Raw genomic sequence first — 22923 nt, forward strand, 5'->3', positions numbered from 1 at the left:
TATGAGTGGGATTGGTGGGTTTTGTTGTTGGTGGTGGTAATGTTGGGTTTAGTTTGTTTGTTGTTTGGTTTTGGTTCTGCTCTTAGAAAATGAAAGGAAAATCCTTTCAGTGGCTCTTGAAAAATACACTCATTATTTACTCTTGAATTTGTCTTAGTATTACTACTAAAGCATGCCAGATTAACTGAATTAAAGTCTTGGGACCTAGAAAAAGTTTAATTTAAATGCTTAATTACAATCACTCTATAAAGTGGGTTACAATTTAAAACTACATCCTCCCTGTGTGTATCTCTGATTTCCATTATCAAGATCTCTGCTCACCAGACTCAGCATTTAGAAATGTGTGCTGACTGTTTGTCCCTTGATGACCTCCTGTCTCTTTTCATAAAATAATGTTTTGCAATTAAGGTTACTGTCTATACCCTAAATATTTTTTAAATGCTAATTGGCAAGCTCTCTGCTATGTACAGCATTGGTAAGGTAGATAATAATAGGTTTTTACTGATTATTAAGCAGGGCTCTGTTGTAGCAAAAGTCTAAGGGCTGGAGTCAGTCATGAAAGGAACTGATTTTTCATTTGTCATTACGGCGGTAGATGCCACAGTAATCATCATTATTGCTGCTAGTCTGTGGAAAGGCATCCATTTCAGAAGCACTGAGTACATTTTCAGAATGTGTAATCAAATTTTCCCCTACCCATTTGCACACATCACAGAGCATTTTGTATCTATTCAGGTACTGCTCAGCTATGGAGCCTCATGCGTGCAACTTTACACCATGGCTGTTAGGAAAAAAAATGTTCAGTGAATAGTTGGGTAGAACTGATGTCAGAAGATGATACAAATTAGATGTGTCAGCCATGTTTTCCTCTCTCTCTCTCTCTCTCTCTCTCTCTCTCTCTCTCTCTCTCTCTCTCTCTCTCTCTCTCTCCCCTTTTCTTCTTTGACCCCCATCCATCTTTCTACTTGCATCATCACAAAATCTTCACTGTCATCAGGAAGTCCTGAGATAATTAAGAGAGAAATTATTGGGAAGGGGTGCAGAGAGAACCTTGGGGTGTTGAGAAAGATAGTTAAAGCAGAAAAAAAAAAAGGATAAGGCGATTGCAAGAGGTGGTGAAAGCGAGAATTCAGCAGAGGCGTGTAAACAGGATACAGAAAACAGGATCCCGAACAAAAAAGGTAAAATCCAAACGTGCCTCAAGTTTCAAAGCAATGTTAGACTTACAAGTAAAATAAACCCCCAAATGGAATCGTAGCATTCATTTTTTTCCATCTGAGTTAACTTCTAACTCAGTTTCTTAGAGAGTTTGGTTCTTATGGATCCCTCCAATAGCAAAGCTTTACCGTGTAAATATCCACACACAGCCAAACCTAACTCGTTCATCTCAGTTCCTGGACCCTTGAAGGTTTGGCGTGGTACCTGCTGAGCTTGCGGTTGCTCGCCTCCATCTTTGCAGAGCACTGCCTCCAGAACCACGCATTCTCTGTACATTGCCAGATCAAAGCACCCTTTTACGCCCTTCACTTTTCTCCAGGCTCTCTGTCTGAGCCCGACTTCTGTTTCATTGTCTGTTTCTAGAATGCACATGCTCACGTGATTTCTCACTTCCTCTTCCTATCTCCTTGTCAAGATAGCAATTTGACAAACCTTCATCCTTGGTTGAGTCTCTCCTCTTCACTCCTTATCTGTACCCAACTGACAATGACTGGAGGGAAATACAAAAAAAAAAAAAAAAAAAAAAAAAAAAAAATGCTTCCTCATTATTCTTACAGACCTCCACTTCTCAGACTTGTCTGTTCTTGCATTTTCTATGGCTGTTACAGATGTTCCTTGGCTCATGAGCAGGTAAAACCTTTATAAGTTGAAAATATTGTAACTTCAAAAGGTGCTTTTGGAGGGGACTTTTTAAGGCCCCTTTAATTCTTCTACTGAATGGATAGTGTGACAACATGGCACATTGTACAGACTGTGGGGTCTTTTTCTTTGGGATCTTGGGAGCACCATGCAACATGTCACCAGGAGAATATAAAAATCCAAAACCCACTGTGAGGTTTCTACTGAATATGTATTACTTTCACTCGAAAACTCTTAAATCAACTAACTGCGAGCCAAGCAGCCTTGACATTGCATATGTCTTTCTGTTTCTTCCTACAGCCTCCACCACTTCTGTCTCTGCATCAGGCTCCTCTTAGGACTTTGCTTCTCAGTGTACTGTCAAGACCAGGAATAATGAGGCTAGAGTTTCCTCAAGTATCTTTCATGCTAGCATCCAATTCTACTCCTTTCTCTAGCTGGTGAAAAGCCTGGGCCACTCACTTCTGTCTTTCTCTGTGTTTCCATGGTTTTTGACCTTATGGGTCAATCTCCCATTTCTATGTTGTCTAAACATTGTTTCCCTTTACTAAGGGATCAGTTATTATCAGAGTATTCATTCCTACTAGCTTACAAACCTGTTATTCCTCACATCTTAAAATGTAATCAAAGCACAACATCCATGCTAAGACCAAGTCAAGAATGACCAATGGGCTAAGTTCTCATACAGCACAGACTCTTGGCCCTATTGCCCTCGGGTACTTACCTTCATCTCTCAAACTCACTGCAGATGAGATTAGCCTGCAGGAGGCCCAGAGAGGCCTGTGAGCCTTCACCCATGTTATACAGAAGATGGCTTACTTAGAGCCTAGAAGTACGTTCTTACCAGACATTAATATACTTGTGTCTTTATCTCAGTTTCCTGCCTCAGAAACTTGGGGAAACACAACTCCGCCCTTTTTAAGTCATTTTGTTATGGGTGTTTTGTTGTGGCAGCCTGAACAGGTTACTCCGACCTCCCGGAGCCAGCCAATTTCCCACCACGTCTCTTTTATAACACCTAGGTAATCATTTAAAAATAGAAGTCTAATCCTATTGCACTGCTTAAAATCCTGCAATTGCTTCTCTTCTCATTTCAAATAACAGAAGGAACCTTACAGTGGCTGCGAGCCCCACTGGGTCTCTCTGACTTTCTACTTTCCAGACTGCTCCACTCACCTGTTCCTCAAGCTCTGCAGCCATGGGTCCCCTGTGGGCCACTGTGCTATTTGTTTGCTCTGCATTGGAACAGCTTTCCTTCTAGAAAACAATAGTATTTTGTGCTTTAGCTTTCTTTCTCATGTCCACTATTCCCTCTTTTTTTTTTTTTTTTTTTTTTTACTTTCAATGGTTTTGTTGGCACACATTGATCATAGATACGTTTCATTCTGACATTTACACATGCACACACGTATACACACATACATGCACATACACATATACCTACATACATACCCACACCACATTTGGATCCTATTCAACCACTCTTACACCTCTCTTACCTCTTTTCTCTCCCATCACCATAGATACCCTTCTTTGTTTCCACTACTTCCTCTTTATGTTTTTAAAAATGACTCACTAAGCTCTATTAGGGATCACTTACAGGAACATGCATGCCTTACCAATAGCTACATCACTGATGAAGATGTCTTTCTCCCCCCATCAACCATCAATTGGCTGTAAATCCTCAGAGAGGGTTGGACCCCGTGCATTCCCCTCTCCCACTCCCTTGAGATGCTCCCTAGTCCTTAGGAGAGCTGCTACAGATGTCTCATGACAGAATAGTCATTTATTCTCAGCACCGTGACCAGTTACACATTTCTGCAGTTATGATTAATAACTGCTAAAAGAAACTTTTCTGACCAAAACTGATAGCAGCATTAATCTATAGACATAAAAATAGTTATTTAGAAGGTATACTGTGTTCCATTAGCAAAACAACAGTAGCAACTTCTCCACTAGGACCAATGATGTCCCCAGCCACGGGCTTTTGATTGGGTGGATACTATTAGGTGTGAATTCTTCCCTATGGAATGAGTCTCAAATCCAAGTGAGAAAGTGGTTGGTTGCCTCCATGAGTGGTACCAGTATTGCACCAATGGGAATATCTCATCTGGCTGATCAGTAGTTGTATGCAGGATCCACATCTGAGTAAAACTGTTGACAACAGTGGCTAACCAGGTGGCATGCATAGCACCTTCTGGCAATGTGAGGGCCAGCTCTCAGAGGAAGCGTCCGATCCGATTTAGCTGGATTTCTTTATGCCCCATGACCACAGCATGTTTTCTTCAAGAACAGTGCCTCATTATCTAGTTCTGGCGCGCTACCTATGGCAGTCACAATTGCTTGTATTGTTTTGGAACCTTGAGTGGGGCTCCCTGGAAAAGAAATCATAGGAGGTGGCCTACTTCTGATGCTAAGATTCACATTCAACGACCTGAAGAGTCTAGTGAAGCTCTGTATCGTCATAGGATACTATCATCTTAGGCTTTCTCTGAGCCTTTCAGCTCCGATCGTTCTATTCCTGTTAGTTTCTCTTTTATAAGATTTCTCAATTGTATAAGGTATTACTCCTTTCATTTTTCTTCCTGTTTGCTTCACATGTATGTAGTGTGCATGTGTATGTGAGTGTGTGGAGGTGCTTAAACCACTGAGCTACCTTCTGCAAATGATTTTGAGTACTATTTCCTCACTGAATATAAATTGTATGAGATCTGACATTTCTACCTTTCTGTTTACTCTTATAAATATCCAGGGCTAAGATTGGAGGTGCCTTATAAGTGTTTGTTGAATGAATAACTAAAGTACAAAATTCATGTTTATATTAGTGAATGATATTGCAATACTGCATTTTGATTATCAACTTGACAGTATTTTGAATCACCTAGGAGACACATCCGTGGGTATTTCTGTGAGAAAATTTCAGAGAGTATTAACTGAAAAAAGGGGATAATATACATTCAAATTAGGCAGTACCTTCCAGTGAGTGGCCCAGAAAGAAAAAGTTTTGAGAAAAAACAGTAGCTTTTTTTTTTTTTTTTTTTTTTCTGAGTGAGAGCATCTAATGCTGCTTCTGCTGGGCTCTCCTAACCTCTGACTCCATCATTTTTATCCTTCTAAGATAGGCTCAGGGAGCCCCCAGACTTTCCATGGTGAATGGCTGCAGCAGCAAACTATCTGGACTAAGTGGCTACTGGGCTCTCTGCCTCCTCAACATGCAGACAGCTATTGTTGGACTAACCATCCTATCAAGTACATTAACTCAATAAATCACCGTTTATAACACATATACAATCTATTGGTTCCACTTATCTAGAGAACCCTGCCTATTATGAACATATAATTAAAAAGAAATATCAATCCTAGGTGTGTTTGCAAGAAGATTCTCAGGTCACTGATCTAATTAAATTGAGCTCACAGTAATCCACCCAAGTAATTGTCCCTTAAAAAAAATACTTCTTCAGAATGGCTTTTCTGAAAGACTGGACTAAGAAACCATTAGAATAATTTTTCATTTAAAAACAAGATCCAGAACTTGTTCAAAATAGGATCAACATAAAAACTAATCTAAAAAAAAATGCAGTCCATTGTAATCAATCAGTTCTTTACCAGGCAATTCTGCCCACCTATACCAGACTTCATCAGTAGTCACTAATATTAAGTATGTTTTCTCCTTACAACCAAGGAATACTTGTGTGTCCAACATCTATTTGATTTTCACTTTATTCTGTATAAATTGGGGAATAGTGTACATTATCTACATCATAGTTATATGAAAAGAATACGTGGGTAACACACAGAGAGACTGAGGATATTTAACACATGAGAAACAGTAGCTTATTTTCCCTCCATTCCTTGATTATTTCCGTGTTTGGAAATGATTTTGATACTGTTACTGAAGCAAGGTTGTGTTACTTGTTATGCTTCAGGCACTAGCAAGGCTTTAGGCAGGTGTTCTCAGCAAGATCCTTCCCCTCGCCTCTACATTCAAGTTAGGTACACAGATTCTTTGATTTGGCCTTGAAGCTTGATTATTTGGATTGTTCAAGGACAGGACTACATTGTCTCTCTATTTTTAATTTTTGTTGGTTGGAAGAAAGCAGGAAGAACTTGACTCATAAAGATGACATATACTATGGCAGGCAAGGAAAAGGAGGGAGGAGAGTTGGAGGACCATTTTCCTGGAGATTCGGTTTAGACTTTTATCCCATTTTCTTATGCAAGTAGAATATGAGTCCCTGGGGTTTTTTTAGTCCTGAAAGAGTAAACATATTTGCACTTTAGTAACTGTTGCATTGTTTACCCTGATTCTAATGCAGTGTCCTAGAAAGTGAATTTTCAAGTTAATGAGGTCTTGCTACTCCCTTTTTTCCTTCCTGTGACTTCAGGCTTCTTCAACTGCTGGACCAAAATACTCTAAAGCATAGTAAGCAAATTCTGTGGCCATGGTCTTTTCTTTTCCAGGGCTTCTATTCCTTAGTTTCTGTCACTCAGACCTTTCCTGCACCCTCTAACTTCCACAGGATCTCTGAACCACTCAGGAATTCAGCTAATTATCCATGGGGGACAGTGATGACAAGGGCCTTTTGCAGAAAATACGAGATAGTTGAGGCATGGAACTGGGATGGACTTAAAGGTGGAAGCAAGAGTCTGGTTACAGAATTAGGCCAAGCCAATTCCAGGGGAAAAGAGCACATTTTATTTTTTAAATATATGGGTTATCATTTCTAGTAAGAAATGAGGAAGAAGAGAAAAGGAACCTTAGAGTAAAGTGTCATGGAGCACACAGCTGTGAACACCCACTGAGAAAAAACAAGATAGGTGTATGTGAATGTAAACACAGCACATGTTACACTTGATGTTTCTAGGGGTGGTTTAACCTCCTAGAGAATTTTCTGGGGGTGTGGTTTTAAAGTATTTCTAGTATTTCTTTATTGTTCAAACATATCTTAGCTAATACAGAAAACCTCTTTCCTGAATAGAGACTGAAGCTTGCTTTTTTTTCTCTCTCTCTCTTTTCAAAAGATTGTGTGGAGGAATATAAGTCTAAATTTCCCTTTGAAATGTTATATAATGTTCTGAAAGCCTCCACACAGCATGCGTGAAACATCAAACTGTTAGAAAAACTTGCTAATAACACAGTACTAATCAAAGTTAATTATGTGTTGAATGAATAATGGTATGTTAGATAAATAATATACGTTCGTTTGAAATCACTATCTATTAAGAAAAGTGTGTCGAACATAGCCTGTGTGTTAATTGGTGGAGATAAGAGAAAGGTGCAATATGATCTTGCCCCATGGGCCTGATACTTTATTTCAGTGATTCTTGAAATTTAATATTTATAAAAATTACTTTAGGTAAGCTAAAATCAAGAGGAGTCTCAGGCTTCATTAAAAGATACCCTGATTCATCCATTACAGGAGTAGCTCAGGAATCCATATTCTTAATAAAATATTAAAAGATTCCACTGCTTCTGGTCCTATAGTCACACTCTCAGATGACACAGATTAAAAAAAAACATGGATATCAGATCATAAAATGCAGTCAGTGATGCAGGAGAGAGATGGTAACAAAGACAGACCCCTTAAGTCCCAATGTCTGCAGAAATCAGGGAGGGTATCTAGAAAAGAAACACAGGAATGGGGCTCTGAAGTATGAATTAGAGTTTTCCAAGTAGAGGAAGAAGATTCTAGGTGTACCAAAAAAACTTAAAAAAAACCCCATAATACCATTTGGGGTTATAATACCATTTTCATGTCATTGAAAAATGACAGGCGATTCGTTATGAAAGAGAAAGCCTAATGTGTAGAGGATTCTAAAAAAGTAAGATCAGGAATCAGGCTGGATTCTAATTTAAAGTGTTTGCATATTCAAATTATAGGCATTGGGGAAGAAATATTTATAATCAGGAGGCAAAGATAACCAAATTTAGGTTTTGAGTCAAAGTTCTCTGTCTGCATGAAAAAAAAAAATGAGAAATGAGAGAACAGAATCTGGACGACAGAAGAGAGATACAGAATTTTAACAATAACATAAAATGGATTGAATTCAGGGTGGAGTGGATGAATAAAATTCAGGCATTTCAAAGATGTTCAATATAGAATGCCCCAATGTTGGGATGAGAAAAGGGTCTCAAGAGAAAGAATTGTTACGGACAAGACCAACACTTCTACTCTCGGCAGCAAGTGTCTGTATTAACTAGATCTAGAATAATAGCACTGACAGAGAGTTAAACCGAGGCGAATGATCAATTCTACTTGTATGCTCTACACTTCAAATATAGGAGGAAATGTTCACACACAGTGTTTAGTTTACTTTTCTGTTCTTGTGATAAACTCCATGGCCAAAGCAACCTGTGATGGAATGTTATCTATTTAGCTTACAGGTTAAAGCCTAACATCAGGGAAGATGGGAGGAACTCAAGTAGGAATCTGAAGGGATGAACTGAAGCAGAGACTATGAAGGAAACCTTTAGTGCGCCTCTAATTCAGTCAACAGTCTTATGCAACTAAGGACCACCTCCCCATATGCAGCAATACTCACAGCAGGCTGGGCCCTCCCATGTCAATCATCAATCAAGAAAATGCTTGACACGTGAGGTGGATGGAGAGAGGGACCTGGGTAGGAGAGGGAGGGAGGAGGGGTATGAGGATGTCAATCAGGTGTTGGGGGAGGAGTGTGGGAGAGGTCTGAGACTGAGAATGGAAATCATGGGGGGGCATCTCTGGGACCAGCTAGAGACCTGGGATGGAGGAGGATATAGGGAGTCTATGGGGATGACCTTTGCTGAGATTCCTACCAGTGGGGGATATATAGGCTGAAGTGGACACCTTCTGCAGCCAGGTAGGACTTCCAGTGGAATGAGAAGAACATCAAACCACCCACAAAACCTTCAACCGAAAATTTGTTCTGCCTACAAGATGCACAGGGATAAAGATGGAGCAGAGACTGAGGGAAAGGCTAACTGATGACTGGCCCAACTTGACACTCATCCCATGGGAGAGAGCCCATCCCTGACACTATTAATGATACTCTGCTATACTTGCAGATAGGAACCTATCATAACTATCTCCTGAGAGGCTTCATCCAGCAGTGGATGGAAACAGATGCAAAGACCCATAGGTAAACATTAGATGGAGCTCCAGAAGTCTGTGGAAGATTTGGGAAATAGAACTGAAAGAGCCAGAGGGGTCAAGGACAACACAAGAAGACCAACTAATCTGGGCCCATTGGAGCTCACAGACACTGAATGACCAACCAAAGAGCATGCAAGGGCAGGACGTAGCTGCCCCTCACATTTGTAGCAGATATACAGCTTGGTCTTCATGTAGGTCCCTAACAACTTGATCAGGGGCTATCTCTCACTCTGTTGCCTGCTACTGGATGCCCTTCCCCTACCTGGACTGCCTGGTTTGGTCTCAGTGGGAGAGGAGGTGCTTAGTCCTGTTGGGACTAGGTGTCCCAGGGTGGTACCCAAAGAGGGCTTCCCCTTCTTTGAGAAGAGGAGGGAGTGATGGGGGGAGAGATTTATAAGGTCAGGACTGGGAAGAGAGGAGGGAGAGAGCCTGCAATTGGGATGTAATATAAAAGAAAAATTATGAGAAAAAAAAACAAAAGAAAAACCATGAAAAGGTGTTAAAACCCTGCTGCTATGTCAGAGATAAGCTAGAACTAGTATTTGGTAAAAACATATTTCTATTCATTCTACATCTTGATTTTTATTTCTTATATCACTAAGGATGGATCCTTTTCAATTGTAATTATCCAAAATCTCAGAGAACCTCAATAACTAGTTTATGTGCTGTTATAAGCTCAAAAAGTAATACAAGGCATATCACTTTCTGAGTTGTGTAAAATTTACTGCAGTAAATTGCTCATATGTATGTCTATATTAAGAATAAAAGGTACAGCAGGCAGTCGGGTATGTACTGGTGTCCAAAAATGAACACTTTTGCACAATGCCAATAAATGATCTATTTCAAATAAGAAAAAAAAATACTTGGCAGGTATGACCACAGGTCAACATGATGGAGGAGTAATACTTGTGTTGTATTAAGTGTCATAAATAATATAAAAATTATTTTAAAAATATTGAGTATGTGAAAAGTTTGTAAATATTTTATGAGGGAATTGATAATTCATAGATTTTGATATCTGCAGGACTTCCTAGAGCCTATTTCCTGTGTATACCAAGGGATAAGGGATGACTACACAGCACACCAGCCCACTCCCATCTCCTCCTATCAATGCCTTAGCTGTCAGCACCCACTGCACTCCAACAGACTCTTAGTTAATTTCACTTTCTTCTTAATAGCAAGAGTAATAGCAAAATGTAAATCAGGTTCCATCAGTCTTTTGCTCTAAATAATTCAATGCTTTCGAAGTATAACTAAAAGTAATTATAAGACCCTCCCCCACACTGTCTTACTTGCTTCTAAACTTGTTTCCAAGCACTATGGGTTGTATTCAGTTTCATCCAGTCACAAATGTCAGCAATAGTCTTCCAACTTAACTTAAGCTTCCTCCTTGCCTGAAACATCTTTCCTATGAAAAGTCATTAGACTGTTTTTACCATTCGATTTCTGCCTAAATGTTTATTCTGAGAGTCTACATAACGATCATACTCAACAGTAGGTCTCGTGTTCTTAGCTTTGTCATCTTGTTTGGTTCATACATGGAAATCATTACATTGTATTCACTTTTATCCATGTCTCCTTTACTATGTCTGTCTGTTTTCCCCACTACATTGTAATCTTCACACCTTCCTTATGTATTGTTGAATTCCTAACCCTTTATGGCATGCTTATAAAAGAGTAATAAAAGAGTAAATACTCACTGGGTATCTGCTAAAGCAATGAATTATTGGGACAAGATGCAGAGACAGCCATCTATGAATGAAATTGTAGAAGCCAAAGCCTGTTGTTTATGGTTCAGAGCTCCCAGGGACTAAACCACCAACCAAGGAGTACACATGGAGGGACCCATGGCTCCACCCACATATGTAGCAGAGGATGGCCTTGTCAGGCTTCAATGGGAGAAGAGGCCCTTGGTCCTATGAAGGCTCCATACCCCAGTGTAGGGGAATTCGAGAGTGGGGAGGTGGAAGTGGGTGGGTAGGTGGTGGAACACTCTCATAGAAGCAGGGGGAGAGGAGATGGAATAGGGGACTTCGGGGGGGGGGGGACACTGGAAAAGAGGATAACATGGAGAATGTAAATAAAGAAAATATCTAATTAAAAAAAGAGACTGGTTAAGAGGAAAAGAAAGCCATGAACAACTCAAGAAGTAAGAAAATGTTTCCAGGGAAGAAAGGAGGAGATAAAGATCCATATAATCTGTTGGATGCAAAATACCCAGAACAAAGTCAAGTTGAAAGACATACCCAGTGCATGCCTTCATCTATGCATCTATTTGATGCATGATATGAGAATAAGGGGGCTGGGTTCAACTGAACCAAATGCTTCAAAGAAAATGAGAAAGGCACAGTTTTTTTTTATTAATCATTTTATTTGTTTACATTTCAAATGATATCCTCCTTTCTGGTTACCCCTCCACAAACCCTCCACCCCACCCCCTCTCTTCTCTTGCCTTGCCTCTATGAGGGTGCTCCTCCACCCACTCACCCACTCCCACTTCACTGCTCTAGCATCCTCCTATGCTTGAGCATCAAGCCTCCACAGGACCAAGAGCTTCCTCTCTTACTGATGTCAGATAAGGCCATCCTCTGCTACATACGTATGTGGGGCCATGGATCCCTCCGTGTATATTCTTTGGTTGGTGGTTTAGCCCCTGGGAACTCTGGGTACTCTGGTTAGTTGATATTGTTCTTCCTATGGGGTTGCAATCCCCTTCAGCTCCTTCAATCCTTCCCCTAGCTCTTTCATTGGGGTTGCCAGGCTTAGTCTAATGGTTGGCTGTGAGTATCTGCGTCTGTACTGGTAAGGAAAGGCATAGATATTATAATTAGATACCACTGATGATCTTAACAGGAACATTTGCTTTCTAATACAGTTTGTCTGATATATTGATTCCTACTATTACTACCCTAAGAAAATATATATCCCATGAGCCCAGTATGTTTTTCTTGTGCATTGGCAAACCACAAGCTCCAAGAAACATTCCCAAAAATTCATGGAGTAAGTATCAGGTTTTTCCAAAATCCTTGTTTTGGGCTGAGGAAATGCCCCAATTATTAGAGCACTTTCCTAGGTATATTAAGTCCTGTGTTCATCCCCAGCATCACATTAAGTAAGGTGGTTTGGCTATGATCCTAGCTCAAATTCAAGATCAGCCCTAATACGCAAGACCCTGCTTCAAAAAAATACTGTATCTATCTATCTATCTATCTATCTATCTATCTATCTATCTATCTATCTATCTATCTGTGTGTGATAGATAGATACACACTATATTATTATACTATGTACTATATTATACATATATAGTTTAATTCTTGAATGAGGCCAGACAGTAAGAGCTTCAGTGCATTATCAAATCAGCACGTTGGTCCCCTAGTGAATTAGTTGGATGATGCGAGTTCCGAGGCTGGTATTCAATCATCCTCCTAAATTTACTGTGAGATCTGGAGATAGGCTTAAATGTCAGCAGGCTTTATTTATTGTTTAATCTGCTCAATGGAAGACAGTCCTTTAAATCTTTTTATGCAATGACTGTAGCAAGGACTAGAGGGCCTAGGTTTGTCTTTACCATCAGAGCCCACATTCCTTTCTGTTCACTGAAGCTCTTGTAAAGAAAATTTGCATCATAAGAAATTCAGTTAAAGCCAAAGGAGCCCAGCATCTTCTGCAGATCTAAGGGTTACATCTCGAAAAAAAAACTCAGACACTTTTCCCAACAGATCTAATCTCATAACAAGCAGATTACTGTGAAATAGAATATTTTTTATTGTTTAGACTCTGCCTCAAAAGGTTCTTCAACTTTATTTTTTCCCCAAACAGGTGTTTTTATTATCTAAATTCAATAGATAAATATGATGATGGTTTCTTCATGTTTCTGATGGTTGGGCTCTCTTGTTCTGAAGCCAGCATATTTCTTCAACTGTTCTTTTATTATTATTATTAACTTTAAAATCAGGCAGAGGTTTGAAGTATTTCTTATATATTTCTTGATCATGTAGAAATGGCTACACTCTAGCTGACTGAGGTGGCTTAGGATAGTGAGGCAAGGGGGCGGGGGATGTGAGCTGGATTATATGAATATTAAAGCATCAGAATTAGGCCCTACTTAGAAAGCATGTGAGAAATGTACAGACTACTTTAGAGAAAGAAAAGACAGTATGCATCTACACTTGAAGCCTGGAAATTGCAAGAGTAAGAATTCACACGTCTGACTTTTTTAAAAAACACAACAGACATTTGTCTTCTAATGGATGCTGAGAAACTATCACTACAAGTGGCTTCAGAGCCAAAAGGATTGTTATATCCAGGCATCAATTCATCATGTCTGCAGTAAAGAGGAGGCATATGTTCTGACGACTCTCCATTGATTGGTCAGCTCCTGTTTCCATAGCAATCCATGTACAACTCAGTCATTTTTTTTCTCTTTCTCTCCCCTCCTGTGTTACCTCCACCGCATAGCAAAGAATATAAGGTTTATAAACAGAAATATTAGGTCAATGTAAAGTGGTACCGTGGCCATTATTGCTGTGACTGATGATTTCAATTGTATCAGAGTTTCTGTCCATGTAATGATGGCAAGACAGCAAAGGAGCCTTGTATTTTGTCCTATCACTGGGGGAAATGGCATTTATCTAAATAGGTAGAGGGGTTGTTTTTGTCTGTTTTGTTTGTACATAACACATGTGTTCAGAGAAATGGTGTGTTCCTTCACCTGGAAATAGCAAACCCACTGGGATTTCTTTAAGTCTCCGGTTTTGCACATGTACTTAGACTTTTTCTGTGGAATGATCATGTTTCTCTAAGGCGTGGCTCTCACCGAGACAGCTCTTTCCTTTCATTGTGGGCACTGTAAATGTGAAAAGCAGTAGTCATTATGTTCTAACAGTCTGAATGCAAAAGTTTGTTTATTTATTTACAGACAGTTTGTTTTTACTATTTCACTGAACATGACCACACCCTCCTGCTCCTCCTCAGGGTAAGGTGTGCTGCAGGGAAGAAACTGGGCATCAGAGCTGCATTCACTCTGCAATTAAAACAGTGCTCAGTTTGGCTTTGGGGTACTTATTTCTTCCCAATCTGGAACAATGAACTCCATTCTATCCTCCAGGTGTGGGAATCAGGGACCTCCATTCCCCTGGTGACAGTGTCACTAGTAAGTGACTTTGGTCAACCTAGACTCCAGGGGGGGGGAAAAAAACCTGATCCTTTTGCTTGAGTGACCAAAAGTACTTGAATTTCTTTTTTGCATTTTATAAATTGTATATAATAAACACTTATGAGCTATTTTCAATATCTATACATTTACAAAATTTTGCATGCTTCCAAGATAGAGTGTCTTAGACATATACTGACAAGGGGAAATTTAGGAGGATGAGGAAAATGTCAAGCATCTCAGAGATGTTCTTAATATCACCCACCCTTGTAAATTTGACTGGAAGCTGAAGTTGAAAAATCATAACTTATTCACCATCATAGGATATTGGCAGATATTTTAAGTCTCAGGAGACATGAATGCGAATCTTATTTCAATTTCTTCATTTCTACTACAGCACATTTTTTTCTATTATGCATCACAGAGTGGACACACAAATCTAAATTTGCATCTGGTTTCCATAGTAACTGCCTTCAAGCTTTTAATGTTAGGCCCTACCTGTTGTTCTGTGGATAAACGTCCAAACGATGCCACGGATTACAGAGGAGGCTACGTACTCCTGTCTCAAAAAGCAGTATCTAAGGCATTATTTCTCAAGTATAATTAGATACACATTTACAGACCTAAAATATTCAAGACTCCACCATCCACCTCCTTACTCTATCAGCAAACACAGCAGCTGCAGGGTTTTTCTCCCCCTTTAAAAATATGCAATCCTTACTTCCATGCACCCATCAGGAGGAAACTCACAACCAGGCATAATGGCATATTATGGAATGCAGAACTCGTACAGCAATCACATGGATTTCCTCTGATATTTGATGATTGTGAAAACCTCAACACAGTTAAACTTATCTCACCCAGGATTTCTGGTGTTCTACATTTGCACAAGAACACGCTCATGAAATCTCACTTCCAAATATATCAAACTATTTTAGAAATAGTGTGAACCTTTTTTTTTCCCTCATTCAGTTTTAGCTTTTTCCTACTTGCAAGAAAATTAACTGTTAGGGAAGACTTGAGGGTATTCCTTAATTAAAATGATTTCTCGTTGCTCTGAGTCAAAGACTCTAATCTATAACAGGACGAGTGTCCCTCCCTGGAAAGACGGTATTTGCAAAGGGCAGGGCATTTTTCAGAAACTGGCTTATTTTGGCCTTTGTATCCTTTGAATAGATGTGATTAAAAGCTTGAGGTTTAAAAAAAAGGCTCGAAATTACTTGCAAGATAAATATAAGTAGCTGTTCAGAATGGTGGACAACATATATTACAAAGGAAGGTAGCTCCCAGTCTGAAATGGTGAATGAAAAGGGATGGTTGGTTTCAACAGGTAAACAGAGTATTTGTCTCCTTGCTTTGCAACACTTAATTTTCTCATCAGGCTTTTAGGCAGCTTTTTGTCAAATTAGAATTTAAATCAGGTAATCTGAACAATAGAGTAGGTGGTGTTCATCTGTCTCCATGTAGTGTTCTGTCCACTGGCTTCAGATGGTCATTCTGCTGCAATAAATGTCTGGCTTCCTTGGGACTAGGTTTTTTCTTTCCCTTTCTCTTGAGAAAGCTGTGAGAAAAGAATTCGTTTTGAGGACAAGGATGCCTAGTTGGAACCTGAGGTGTGCACACACTAGCCAAATGACCTTTTTGAGCTTCTTGCCACTTTGCAGAGGGAGATATACCCACTGTAAACATGAGGAGGAAACACATATTTTTAAGGATGACACTTAGTGAACATCCTTAGTTTAGTTTTTGGCCCAAGTTTTTCTGTAAGGTCTCTAGGATCCCCCATTACAGAAGTAAAGGAGTTACCTCCTGATAGTCCCAAAATACGGGAATTCTGCCAAACAAGCGCTGCCTGGCCTTCATCCTTTGATCCAGTCCTTACTAAGTCTCACAGGGGCAAACAGAATGACCCAAAGGCTTTGGGGCAAAAAACACATGTCCTGCTGGTTTTGTGCCATCAAAAACCAATTCTGCCTCCAGATGCCTGAAAAGAAACAATTGAAACTGGATTATAAGAGGTGGAATTTTCAGTCTTAGCTCCACACTCAGCACACAGTGGCTGCTCAGGGAATGTGATCCATTACTAAACAGTATTTCTGGAATGAACAGTTAAATGGGTCAAGAAGGGGAGTGCTGGACGCTGGGGTGCACAGTATTAGATGAACTGCTAATGATGATGACTGTGAACATGAAACCAATTTCTGGTTAAATAGGAATGTGCAGAGATACAATTTCAGATGAAACATGAAGAGTAGAATATCTAACTTTCCCCAAGACAGAGTCAGAGGTTCAATTAAGTGGGGGTATAAACCACAATACAGACCTTCCACTCTTAGCTGAAGTCAGCACACAGTGACTCTCCCAGATCTTTCACCTTGGATTTTAGAAATATTATTCTGGAACATAATAATCCCTCATATAGAAAAAGTCACATCATTCTGAACTTTCCCTGAGAGCTGGCAGACTCTGTCCTTTAAGACTCTACCCTTAAGACAGGGATTAAAAAAATAGAACAAAAGAAAGAACTTATATTGCAGGTCTGAAAGCTATAGAAAAGAGTCACTTGTAGCACTCCAAAGTCCTCCACTGTGATCTGAATGGCTAAAATGCTTTGTTTAGACTAATAGTATTTGAGAGATTAGAAATATCATAATGTCATCTGACCTGTTTTATTTGCTTGAGACCATGTCTCATGTGGCTTAGGCTGGTCTTGAGTTCCTGATTCTCCTGCTTCCATCCATTCATTCCATTCCTTGGCCTCCACCCTCCTGCAGGGACTTACTTTCATGCCATCATGCCTGTCTTTTGGTTCATGTAACTTTAACCTGGGGTACATGAGATAAGTTTGAGAGAAGTGTCTGTAAGCCTCCGGAAATTACATGCCAAAAGTGAGTGAGTAGTGAGTGAGTGTGTGTGTGTGTGTGTGTGTGTGTGTGTGTGTGTGTGTGTGTGTGTGTGTCTGTGTGCACATGCACAAAGAAATATGGAAAGATGACATGAAAATTAGAGAGTTGACTTTTCTTTTTCCTTAGAGGAGAATGCAGCCTTGCTGGTGCCATTTGATTCAAGAACAACCTACTGTTGTGGTAATATTTTAAAACAGCGGCCGGCCCTGCCACCCACAAGATGCCAGTGTGGGAGATGGCTCTGCCAATTTTCCACGCTGTCTCCACAAGCCTGGGCTGAGCCCAGACCATCCCACCATCCATGCAGTACCTAGAAATGAGACTCTAATGCTTAAATTATCCAAAGGCTTTATATGTTTGGTAATGCTCAATAACAAGATGCCTACACAATTAGAGGTGTAACCCAATACCCAACCTAGATATATCAACTACCTTTGACTGCTAGAGACACTCAAACATCTGCTGCCATGTTCCCCCCCTTCTCGTCCTTTCTCCCCTAGCTCCTCCTCTTCCTTCTCCTCTTCCTTACTCCTCCCACCTTAGCTCCTCCCAACTTGCGGGAAAATATGCCCCTACAACCTACCAAACCTTGGCTTTACTTTCCTTGAATGGAACCTTGCATGTTGCTAGCATATATTCCTCAATACTGATAGAATCCTTGATTATAAAGGAACATCACACAGCAAGAATCTGGCCCTAGTGGAGATGGCTCAGGGGGTAAAACTCTTGCCACACAAATATGAGGACCTGAGTATTCCATTCCTCAAGCAATTTGTATGTTAGATACATATTTAGCTCCACAGAGGATGTCTGCATTCTTGCTTGTCTGTAACATTGTAACACACATAAAATTATGGGTAAAGACTCTGTGGCTTCTGCTAGATTAGTATGGGATATTTGAGCCAAGGGTTTTAAACAATTTAGCTAGAAGAATGCAATAAAGTACAGACATGGGAAGTGGAGTATTATCCCAGAAAAAAATGGGCAGAATCAGGTCTAGGAAAGAGTTCTACCCATTCCAGTTCACCACTTTTCCTCATAAAGCTCAGGACTTCAGGTGCCTGAGTAATTTTCAGATAAGTTAATATCGACATCAAGAAGTCAAAGCCATTCAATGATTACATATCTCTGCTTTTCCTTAGCTATGTTTCTACAGAGATTGTGACAGAACAGGTAACCATAAGATGAAGTCTAGGTACCGCTGATCCTCAGAATCCCAGATGGATGAGTATGTGCATTTAGTTGGAGATCTTACTCTACCACTCAGCAAATATACTATAGACCTGAAGGGAGCACATTCTGTTATCTTAACGATGATAGGAACTACTGCAAGCAATGGAGTAGACAGTAGTCTCCTCTACGATTTAGCATGAAATGATTTTGGCAACCAACACTCTCCTGGTAGATGTGTGCCTCCATCTCCATCAGCTTTCTCATCTTCATTATGATATTGACCTGTGGGGCTGCTTCTGAAACTGTTCCAGGGGAAGCCACTCATCATAGTGACAGAGCCTTTGCATTAAAGCAGCACTAGCAGTTCCTTCTGATCTCTGCCTTTCATTCCCTGCACTCAGTCTTTGTTCCCTCTATATCTGTTCTACAGGTTAAAGGAGGATCTAAGAAGTAGGGTTAAATCACAAAAGTTAATGAAGAACTTTCTTAACTCATTAGCATGTCCAGAAAGAAAAAAGGCTTTGTGGGGTATAAGAATATGAGACATGCCATACTCAAGGGAAGCAAGTGGCCCATTTTTGTGGAGTGTTCATAACTCACAGAGTAACAGAGGATGTTTATAGAGTCAGACAGCTGTGCTCTACATAACCAAATTCTAATGAGCAATGTAATCTGAGCACTGTTCATTTCTCTCAACAATGCCTTCTCACCAATATCACACAATGTTTATTGAGTTTCTACTATGTCTGACATTGTGTTACACTCTTTGTATGCATTTTCTCATTGAGTTATCATAATTAAATATTATAAGCATCTCAGCTTCATGGGTGTGGAAACACAATCAAAACAGTTAAAAGAGTAGATAGAAAAAGATAGAGCTAAACTCTGACTCAGGTCCATCTAACTGAGCTAATATGATTACTATGCATATCATACATATATATTTAAAACATATATTAACTACCTTTTGGTACAAAGAAACTCCATAATATAACTATAGGATATACTGCTTCTATGTGTTAAAATTTAAGAACTTAATTGATTTATTTTTGATTTGGAGATTGTGTCATGTGTTAGAGCTTTTGTTGTTCAGACGAAGATACCCAAGGTAAATGAATTAAGAATAAGTGATGAAATATTTATTTTGGTTAATGGTTTCAGAATTCATAACCTACCATGGATAGAAGTTATGGTAGAACAAAGTGAGCATTCCAATCATGGTAGACACAAAGCATCAAAAGAAAGTGATTGTGCCTCAAATTTTCTTCTTTCTTCCCTTGTATTTAATCTAGGCTCCAACCCATGGGATGCAGCACCCATATTGAAGGAATCTCTTACCCCATCATCAGTCATCTCTGAAAACATCCAGATGTGTACTTTATTCATCTCTTGGGTACCTCTCAATCTAACAAAATTGATAATTGTTGGGGGCCGACTTTTAGCAGAAATCGGCTATCAGCTTTGCAGCCATCTTGAGCCATATACCCTGACATGAGATTTAAATTACAATAGCCTACAACAGCTGAGAACACTCGGATAATCTTGGTTTAGATACCTTGAGATTAAAGGTGTGTGATTTAATAGTATACTTAGAAGTATAGAGATCAGAGTTAGAGACAAGACCTAAGGGCATAATTAAAGGTGTAACTTAGAGGCGTGGCTTAGAAGTGAGACATATAAAAGGCAGAGACAGAACAGATCAGAATTGAGATGATAGAAGACAGAACCAGAGATCAGAGAATATAGACAGAGATCAGAGACTATAGAGGGATCATCAGAGACGAATCTCAGATATTAGGTAGAATCTGCCATCACCCTCGCTCTTGCTGAACCCCCCGACCTAAAGACCGGAGCGGCAGCTTGGGCCGGGATACAGTGGCCGCCCAAACGTGGGTCGGCCCGGGCCTCAACATTTTGCCTGGGCTGCAACATTTATTTTGGCCGCCCCAACTTGGGGCTAGTGCGGTCCTCAACATTATTTTGGCGCCCAATGTGGGGCAGCAAGAACGAGAGACCCAGTGAAGGACTTTACTGGAAGAAGGATCTGTTGATTGTCCCAGGAATCTGCCTCTTTGAGAAAGGTAAGGAAATGGGACAAGAGATTAGTCAACCTGAATCCAACTCTCTGTTTTGGTTTGCTTCAAGAAAGGTAATGAAAATGGGACAAGAAATTAGTCAGCCTGAATTCAACTCTCTGTTTTGGTTTTGTTATTTGCTGCTCACATGTGTTAATTTTCTGCTTTTGTTCTTGAATGCTGTCTTTTTTGTTCAAAATAAAAGGAAGCGTAAGTTAGAATCCAAAATACAACCAAAGGTTGTTGACAATTTGTCAGAGCCAGATTGTGCTGACCAAGAGAAAGAGGAAGTCAAAATTTATGACGCTGAAATGCCCCCTCCCTATGCACCTCCACCTCCAAGTGCTCCCCCAATGGAGATGGTGGTTATAGATCCCATAAGGGAATTACAGGAAAAAAAATCTGTTAAAAAAATTTGTTTAAACAACAAATAGAGTTAGAAAAAGAGTATCAGGATTTAATTAATCAGCTACAAAAATTAAGGACAGGAAAGATGTCTCAAGAGGTAAACTGTGAAAATCCCCTGGCTCCTTGCATTCCTCAACCAGGAATCCAAACGCAGTCCCTATCACCTAGCTTAAGATTAGCCACAGATCAGCCAGAGGAGGGAAAGGCTGAGGCTTTCCCTGTATCCGAGACTAGAGACAATCAAGGAGTTGCTTGGAGACATCACACAGGTTTTAATTTTCAAATTATTAAGGAATTAAAAAATGCAGTATCTCAATACGGTGCCACTGCTCCTTTTACTCTTGCAATTTTAGACTCTGCCGCAGAGGAGTGGCTAACTCCTAGTGATTGGAATAAGTTAGCGAGAGCAGTTCTTACTGGTGGAGAATTGCAAAGAAACAGCTAGGAGAAATATTCAGGCAGGTAATGGTTGGTCCTTTGATGCCTTAGTAGGAGAAGGGCAATTTGCTTCTAGTGATAACCAGATGCAATATGACCCAGGTTTATTTGCTCAAATTCAAAATGCAGCCATGAAGGCTTGGCGTAAACTTCCGGTAAAGGGAGACCCTGGTGCATCTTTAACAACAGTCAGGCAAGGGCCTGATGAGCGATTTTCTGACTTTGTTCATAGATTAATGACAACAGCAGGAAGGATTTTTGGTAATGCAGAGGCAGGTGTAGACTATGTGAAACAACTTGCATATGAAAATGCTAATCCTGCCTGCCAAGCGGCCATTAGACCTTATAGGAAAAAGACAGACCTTACAGGGTACATCAGACTTTGTTCTGACATAGGTCCCTCTTACCAACAGGGCTTAGCTATGGCAGCTGCTATGCAAGGAAAATCAGTAAGAGATTTTTTGGCAAGTAAAGACAGAAAGGCATGTTTTAAATGTGGTAAGCCTGGACACTTTGCAAGAGATTGCAAAGTAGAAAATGAGTTAAGCCAGAGACAGCCCAGAAAACAGCCTGGGCTCTGCCCAATTTGCAAATGTGGAAAGCATTGGGCTAGTGATTGCAGGTCTAAACAAGACGCACAAGGTAATACCCTTTCCCATAATCAGGGAAACTGGAACAGGGGCCAGCTCCAGGCCCCGAACCGACACAAGCCAAAACAGGCTTATGGAGCAGTCAGTGTCCTACCAGCGAACACCAATCCCTTTCTGAACTTAGTCGAGCAACACCAGGAAGCGCAGGACTAGACCTCAGTTCTGCCACCCACACAGTATTAACCCCAGAAATGGGACCTCAGGCCTTACCCACTGAAGTGACTTTATCAAATCAGAAATCTAATTTGGATCAGGCCATAAAGACTCATGAGTTACATCACCTTAATTCTAAAACTTTAAAAGGTATGTTTAAAATTACCAGAGAACAAGCTAGACAAATTGTTAAACAATGTCAATCATGTGTTAAACTTTTACCAGTTCCTCATTTGGGTGTAAATCCAAAGGGAGTAATACCAAACAGTATCTGGCAAATGGATGTTACTCATTATAATGAATTTGGCAAGCAAAAATATATACATGTATGTGTAGACACATACAGTGGTTTCATCTATGCAACATTACAAACTGGAGAAGCAAGCAAGCATGTGATTGCTCATATGCTTGCTACAATTGCTGTATTGGGTGTGCCTAAACAGATAAAAACTGACAATGGCCCAGGTTATACAAGCTCCAGTTTCCACCAATTTTGTGAAAGATTGGGAATACTACATAAAACGGGTATTCCATATAATCCACAGGGCCAAGGTATAGTAGAAAGGGCACATCAAACCATTAAATGTCAATTTGAAAAAATTAAAAAGGGGGAATGGTACCCTACCAAGGGATCCCCCAGAAATATCCTTCATCATGCACTCTTCATTTTAAATTTTTTAAATTTGGATTCTGAAGGAAAATCTGCTGCAGATAGATTCTGGCATCCTGATACCAAAAAGAATTTTGCAACAGTCCTCTGGAAAGACCCATTAACTGGAACCTGGAATGGGCCAGATCCAGTGCTTATCTGGGGAAGAGGTTCTGTTTGCATATATTCCCACACTGCAGATGCTGCACATTGGCTGCCAGAGAGACTGATTAAACAAATAGACAACAATAACAAATCCAGGGAGGAGAAAGCCCCCTGAGAAGCGTATTTTTTCTTCACAGGAAACATGAAGATGCTTCACA

This window comes from Arvicanthis niloticus, chromosome 12 (assembly GCF_011762505.2).
Source record: "Arvicanthis niloticus isolate mArvNil1 chromosome 12, mArvNil1.pat.X, whole genome shotgun sequence".
NCBI lineage: Eukaryota > Metazoa > Chordata > Mammalia > Rodentia > Muridae > Arvicanthis > Arvicanthis niloticus.